The following is a 7,112-nucleotide window of genomic DNA, read 5'->3' as shown; positions in this document are numbered from 1 at the left end:
TTTTCATGTTTTTTAATACAAATTCACTGTAAATATTAAAGAACTTTATATTATGATGACAATTTAAAGATGGTTTTATTTATTTTACAGGTGAATTTTTTTTATTCAATATTTTTTTATGTTTTCATTAATGCTACGTCGTTTTTAGTATTCAAGATATACAGTTCAACAATTACCTTTATTTTTATCATTTCCGATGATTGGTTGTTCTAAAAGTTCCATTAGCTCGGCAACTTTAGAAATTAATTACTGTTCTAATTTTTACACTCTTTAGTATAAATGGAAAAATAAAACATTTTACTTTAATAACCTTGACAAAAATAAGCAAAAAATACTACTTAACAAATTTCTGTATAAAAGCTAAACAAATTAGACACGGTGAGTTGTCTATTTCTTATAGAAATAGCTAATTTCCATATGTTTAACTTTTTTTAAAATAAGAGAAAAATAAAACTTACTTTTTGAAATATTCACTTGAGTTTGAACTTTTAAGTCCGTATACAATGGCATATCACAACTATTGTTTTTCGTCACACCTAAATTAAATCTTTTATAAGTGTTATAAGTTCTACTAAAAGTTGTTTTAAAGAAACATTGTGTGTAAAAGTAAAACGAAGCTAAACTTTCATTTAGTCTTTAAAATATTTTTGTTTAAAAAACTGTCTTACTCAATGTATGCTTATATACAGATTTCAGTGTTTGAATGCAGTGTTTTGACGCTTCGTACGTTTCTTGAAAACGTTGTCGTATGTGATTGAAAAACCGAATTTCTCCTTCAACCTCCTGACAAATCCTAATGCATTCTCTTTCTAAAAATAATTGAAAAACTAAGTAAAAAACGTTATAAAAACTTTAAATGGTTCAAAAAAGTAATTTAAATATGTCTAACTAACATTTTTAACTACCTCAGTTAAAAATACGTGCATAAACTTCAAATTTTATTAAACTTTAAATTAACCTGCAGTAGCAATAGATGCAGGTTGATTCAAATTAGACTGGATGTGAGTTGTGTTCATTAAAATTCTGTTGACAAAGCAGTAAATTTCAACTAACTTGTTTTCTTATGGATATTAAAAGTTAGATAAAATAACTAAATTGAATAAACTGTTTCATAATTTCTTTAAACTTATTAATAACTACTGAGATCTAACAATTTCTAAGTGTTTGCAAACAAAAACTATGTTATAGCAGAACAAAAGTGTATTCAAAAGTTGTTCATTACTAAGCACAACTAGACTTTATAATACTTATATAGTTTTCACGAAAAAAGAAAGAAAAACGCAACAATTCATTTTTTTTTATAGTTGTAAAAAAAATAATCCTTCCTTTACTAACTGGTAGGGTTTAAGGTTTGACGTAAAATCTTATTCTGATTCTCGTTTCCACCTAAGCGTGTAAAGGTCCTTTGTAGATGCCGTTAAACAAACTAAGGGTCATTTTAGTAGTCATCACTTGCATCACTCAAACTAATTCTAGCGTGTAATCCTTTTGACGAGCCACTTTTGAAAAAATTTTCAGCGGATTGTTCTCACCTTTGCTTTGGTTCTTGATTTTGAAAATTTTTGAACTAATTTTGAAACTTAATTTTTTTATATAAACTACAACTTAAAATTTAATATAAAAATGTTATTTATATCTTTTGATTTCAGTTAAAATTTCTCAGTTTAAGTTGATTATTTAATGGAGTGATAATAAGTTTATAATAAGATATTCAACAAATTATTTTGAGACTTTAAAGTCAAAGTTTATTAAATCAAAAAGTCATTATTTATTAATTTGAAATTTTTATTAATTAAATGAAAATCTTCCGATTCAAGTCTTTTTTAAATAGCTTGTTTTTCAAACAAGAGATGATTTAATGACAACTGTAATTGAAATTCTTAATACCACATTGAGTGTTGAAAGATCTTGGGAGTCTCTTCTTTCAAAAGCTTTCACGCACCTTATTGGATTTAACTTAACATTTTGAAACCATAGCTCTTGACACGCTTGTTTAAACAAACAAAATATATTGTCAGCCAGTTTTCAACTTTTCACATTAAAGATTAAAAGTAAAAGCTTGAGTTGAATGAGAAAGTTGTTCAACGCGTAACAAGGTCTTTTAAGTTACAAAAACATAATCTTTATGAACAAAATAAAAACCTAAGAGAAATATCAATAGTAAAATACTTCTAGTTTTTGTTTTTCCAAAAATGTATTTTTTATTATTATTTTCATTCCGTTAAGTTTTGTTTGTCTGAAGATAATTGGACAAATCGTGCTTACAGACATAAATATAATAAATAAAGTCATCACTTTGTGGTTTTTCAATAATATTTACGATTATAACTTTGTAGTTTATTTTTATGATGTTATACTTTTTTTATAGATACAAAGTATCAGATTCTATCGAAAAGAAACACAGAAAAAGAAACAATTTGTCATTAATAGGATGATTCGAAGAGCTATGTTTTTTATTATTATATGTATTACTATTAATAAATAGAATTACTGATTGGTACATGAATTTTAAAAAATAACACAATTTAACTTAATGTAATTAAACAAAATGGTTTTGACTTTATTTAAGTCTTAAAAAACTTAAAAGTACATACAAACTAAGTCTTTTTCAAAAATTAAAATATTTTGAATATTTAAACTTTAAGCAGTACACAAACTTTATTTTTATTTATTTTTTGTAAATTTTAATGCTTTAGTTTAAAGTATAACATCAAAAGTTGTATATATTTGAATTAGATAACCTTGTGCTTGTATTGTTTTTCACATATTAGTTAGTAACCCTTAAAAACTAACTCAATAAAAAGTAAACTTTATAAAAAGTAAAGTTGTAAAAACTAGCATAAATAAACTAAAGTGTGTATAAAAAAATTAATTACGATTAATTCGTTATAAACGTTTCTTTTTAACGTAAATTTAGATTTTTAAGTAACTATATATTTTAAAATCTTTATGAGACGTAGACAAGCTTTTTTAAAAGCATGCTTGCTTTTAGCCTTTTGATACAAAAAATTAAATAGTTTATATTAGTTTAAAATATTACTAAATTTATGAACTTAAGTTTTAATTTGAACTATTTTATCTACCATGAGTTACCTTTATGATTTTAAAAACCAAAGCATTAATTTTAAAAAATATTAGTTACATCAGAACTTATTTAGATACAAATGAGCTAACCTACTTAGTATTTGTGTTTGAAATTGTTTAAAGATCTTTTTAATTTAGTATAGCTACCTAAATATGTGATTTATGATTTTTTGATAAATTTTTAAGAAGAAAAAAGTCGTTTCAAAGACTAGCTTTTAGTTAAAGGTTATTTTTAAAATTTTCACTAAATTCAGTTTTAAAACATTTTTTCTTAAAATTTGTACTTTTGCCCAGTAATAGTCATAATATTTATTTAATTTTTTGCAGAAATTTTTCTGAGTTGTACAATTATTAGTATTATTATTGTATTTTATACTACTTTTAATAAGTTGTTGTATGCTGTGTAGTAGAGAAGAAAACTAAACATTATTAGTAAATGTTTATTATGTAAAACATTGTTTACTTAGTTAGCTTGTGCACAGACATTTTTTAAAAATTTACTGTACACAGCTTTTGAAAACTGAATGAACTACTTATCCATGTTTATACTAAAGTTTTTTTGTAATTCTTTCATAATGTAAACGTAGTAAGTAAAAACATAAGATATATTTTAGTTTACGGTATAGTTTTTTGTAGTAGTTATAGAATTTTATTTTAAAACTACATTATTATATAATAAATACTTTTTGATATACATTTTGACTAACAAATTTACATTTATAAAGTTTTTAATGAGATTTGTACACGTCCCTTAAAAAACTGAATGTTTTTTTTACATTATAAATTGTGTTAAATTTTAAGTAGTTTTAAAAAAAATTCAATTGAAGTCGTACATCTTATTTGCCTTAATAAATGAGCTTTATATGCGTAAAAGTTCTTACTGTGAAAAACTTTTACTTTTAATTACGTAAATGTTCCTTTAGTAATTGTACTGCGGTTCGTTGATTCGCTGTTATAACTGAGTGAGGGTAGGAAGAGTTTGCTAAATTTGACCCGCAAAACAATAATATTTGTACCACAATTTGCTATTCAGCTAAAAATTGACTGAAACTATAGTGCAACATAAGCAAGTCTAATTCATTTCAAATTAAAGTTTGCAAATATCATTTTCAACTGCTTGTGTGTTAACTGCTGGCTATTTTATATTTATTTAATTTCACAAATGTTTTTATACACCTATTTTTGTTTTTTAAGCTAAAACTTTCAAAAAAGCTTCGCTTTTAAGAACTTTTTCCTTTTAAGATGGTCTGTTATTCATAAAATATTTCTGAACCCTTTATAATGGCGTTTAAGCAACATTTCATGCAAATAATTACAGGTAGTTTTAATTGAATACAGCATTTAAACAAAATATCATTTTACTATTACTAAAATAAACTGCTTATAAATCGTAAACTAAAAAAAATACTATTTTAGTTGAGATTGTTATTATTACTTAACTTTAAGTCAAGCTGAAACAGTAACAATAATAATTTGTTATTAATCTTTACTTGACCAAACGTTCTAGTAATTTTTTACTCTTACTCAAAACTATGTTATAATGACACAATGTTAAATAAAATAGTTGCCGATAGAATTCTAGATTACGATAATTTATCTCAAAGCTTCATAGTTCTTTTAATTAAGTAGCTGCTACTAAAGCTACTAACAGTAAAAACTTTAAAAATTTAAAAATCTATTGAGCAGCTTGTCAGCTTTCATATAAGCATAAAATAACTTATTTTAATTTAAATACTTTAAAAAAGTACTGAATAAACTATTAACACATTTTATTTTGCAACCGGTTTATTTAAATAAACTTCAAACTAAATGTGTTTATATAAACAAAAATAACTTTAATATTTAAAGATTAGACATTTAAATAAACTTTAAAATTTTGAAAATTAAGCGAGCTCTTTTTTGTTTGTGTTATTTTTTCTTTCTTTCTTTTCAATAAGGTCCCTTAATATAAGCCTTTTTTTACCTAGTCTTCTTCTACATACACTACGGTATGTTTCGTAATCCGACGCAGGCCTTCTTAAAACAGTTTTAGTACTAACGCGATGAAGTTTTTCTTCTTCGATATCAAAAAATGTTGATTTAAAAAAATAAAGAAAATTCACTTTCACAGAAACTTTCAAAAAGATTAAATTACAAATTTTGTTTCCAACTGTTAGCTCGACCAACTTCACACTATCTTCTACTCGTTCACCTTTTTCTGTAGTAACGTCAACTGTTGTTTTCCACTTTGCATTCGTCTCTCTGATACATCCAGAGTCGAAAACTTCCTGATAAATACCTAAGAAAATTGTTTTTTAAATGTATGCAATTACTTCTAACAGGCTACATAAAAAATTAATTCTTATCGTTTCAAAAATTTTAAATTTTCAATCCCAATTAAAATTAACATCATTAAAAAAACATTCGGTTGCTAGTTAATTTAGAGTTTGATATATATACTTTTAAAAAAATTACATTATACACTTGTAACATGAAATGAATAGAAAACCTACCATTTACTGATCCGTTCCCGCCATAAAAAGTTTTCTTCACATACTTTTTAACTTCACCTATCTGTGTGCTCTCATCGAAATACTTGCTGGTCTTTTTTCCGTCCAAGGCCTCGACAAACGGTTCAACAATTTCATCTTCGATGTCAAGCATAACAAGTTTTTGAGGACGAAATGTTTTACTAGCCATAGTTTCTATGAAGTTTATTATATAGTTAGTTAAACCTTAAACCTATTTTTAAGTATCTAACAAGTATTTCAAACATTTTTAGTGTAATAGGAATCTTTTGAAATATTATTTTTGTGTTTAATACTAGTATAAAATAATTATTTACAAAGTTAAGTTGATAAACATGTTATGTTATTTTTATGAACCTCAAATAACACACAGCTCAAAGTGTCTACTGTTTTAGTTTTTTAATGATTTAAAATCTGGTAATTAATAATAAAACAACATAAACAATAATTACTAAACTTAGTCAATGATAATTAAATTCTACTTGTAAAAAAGAAAAATTTATTTTATTGCAACTTAAACTAGAAACGAAATTTTAGAAAACGTACATGTAAATTAACGTGTAAAAGTTCTTCCTGATCTTACAAAAATTCAACAGCTAATAGTTTTACCAATTTATGTATTGAACTAAATCTACTAACTAGAATAAACGACATTCTACAAACAAAAAAAATAAAAATATACTACATTAAAATCTTTGCTTAACTTTTAAAATAAAGTTTTTTTTTTAATCTGAAGTATAAAAATCTAAAACATCTTAAGCAAACTTAAGCAAACTTTACAACAGTTTATTAAAAAGGTTATACAGTAAAATATTAGATAAACGTTTATTTATATTTAAATAAAAATAAGACAACAACGAATGTTTAAATTAGTGTATAAGTAAAAGTAAAACTGTTTTTACCACAAAAAGAACTATAAGAAACAAATTATTTCTAATACACTAACTACGATTTATACTAAAAAAATTACTGTTTTACTTTTAACAAATTAATTTTAAGTGAATTTTTATTAAAAAAAAACATAGAAAAAAAATGTGATTATAGCTACTTAATTTCAGTGTAAGCTATCTCGCTTTCTTACAAGTTTGATAATATCTTTAAGACCAAAATACCTTTAGTAAATGTTAAATAAGCGTCGTTTGAAAAATAGCTTTGATTAGTTAAAAAACACAAAAACTTAAAGTTAAATTTAGATAATTGTTGTTTTAACGTACAAATATTTTATACATATTCTTAGCTTAGCTTTAAATAGCTTAAAAAAGTAGTCTACGTCCCTACTTAAAATAAACATCATATATTCAAAAAAAATGTAAAATGTAAAATATAAAAGTTACCCATTTTTTTATAAATTTGAGAGTTCTAGTATTACTTGATTAAAAATACTGATTTTTATTAACTTCTAAACTAAAAAAATAACTAAAAACATTAAATAAAAGTAAAATAATCTTTAAAATTTGTTTAGTTACTTTGCAAACTAAAAATAGTGAACCTTTTTAAATGGTTGACGAACACCAAAAATCT

Source organism: Thalia democratica, chromosome 1 (genome assembly GCF_965202585.1).
Source record: "Thalia democratica chromosome 1, ktThaDemo2.hap1.1, whole genome shotgun sequence".
Lineage (NCBI taxonomy): Eukaryota > Metazoa > Chordata > Thaliacea > Salpida > Salpidae > Thalia > Thalia democratica.
The sequence above is the reverse complement of the archived record's forward strand: the minus strand, read 5'-3'. Positions refer to the sequence as shown.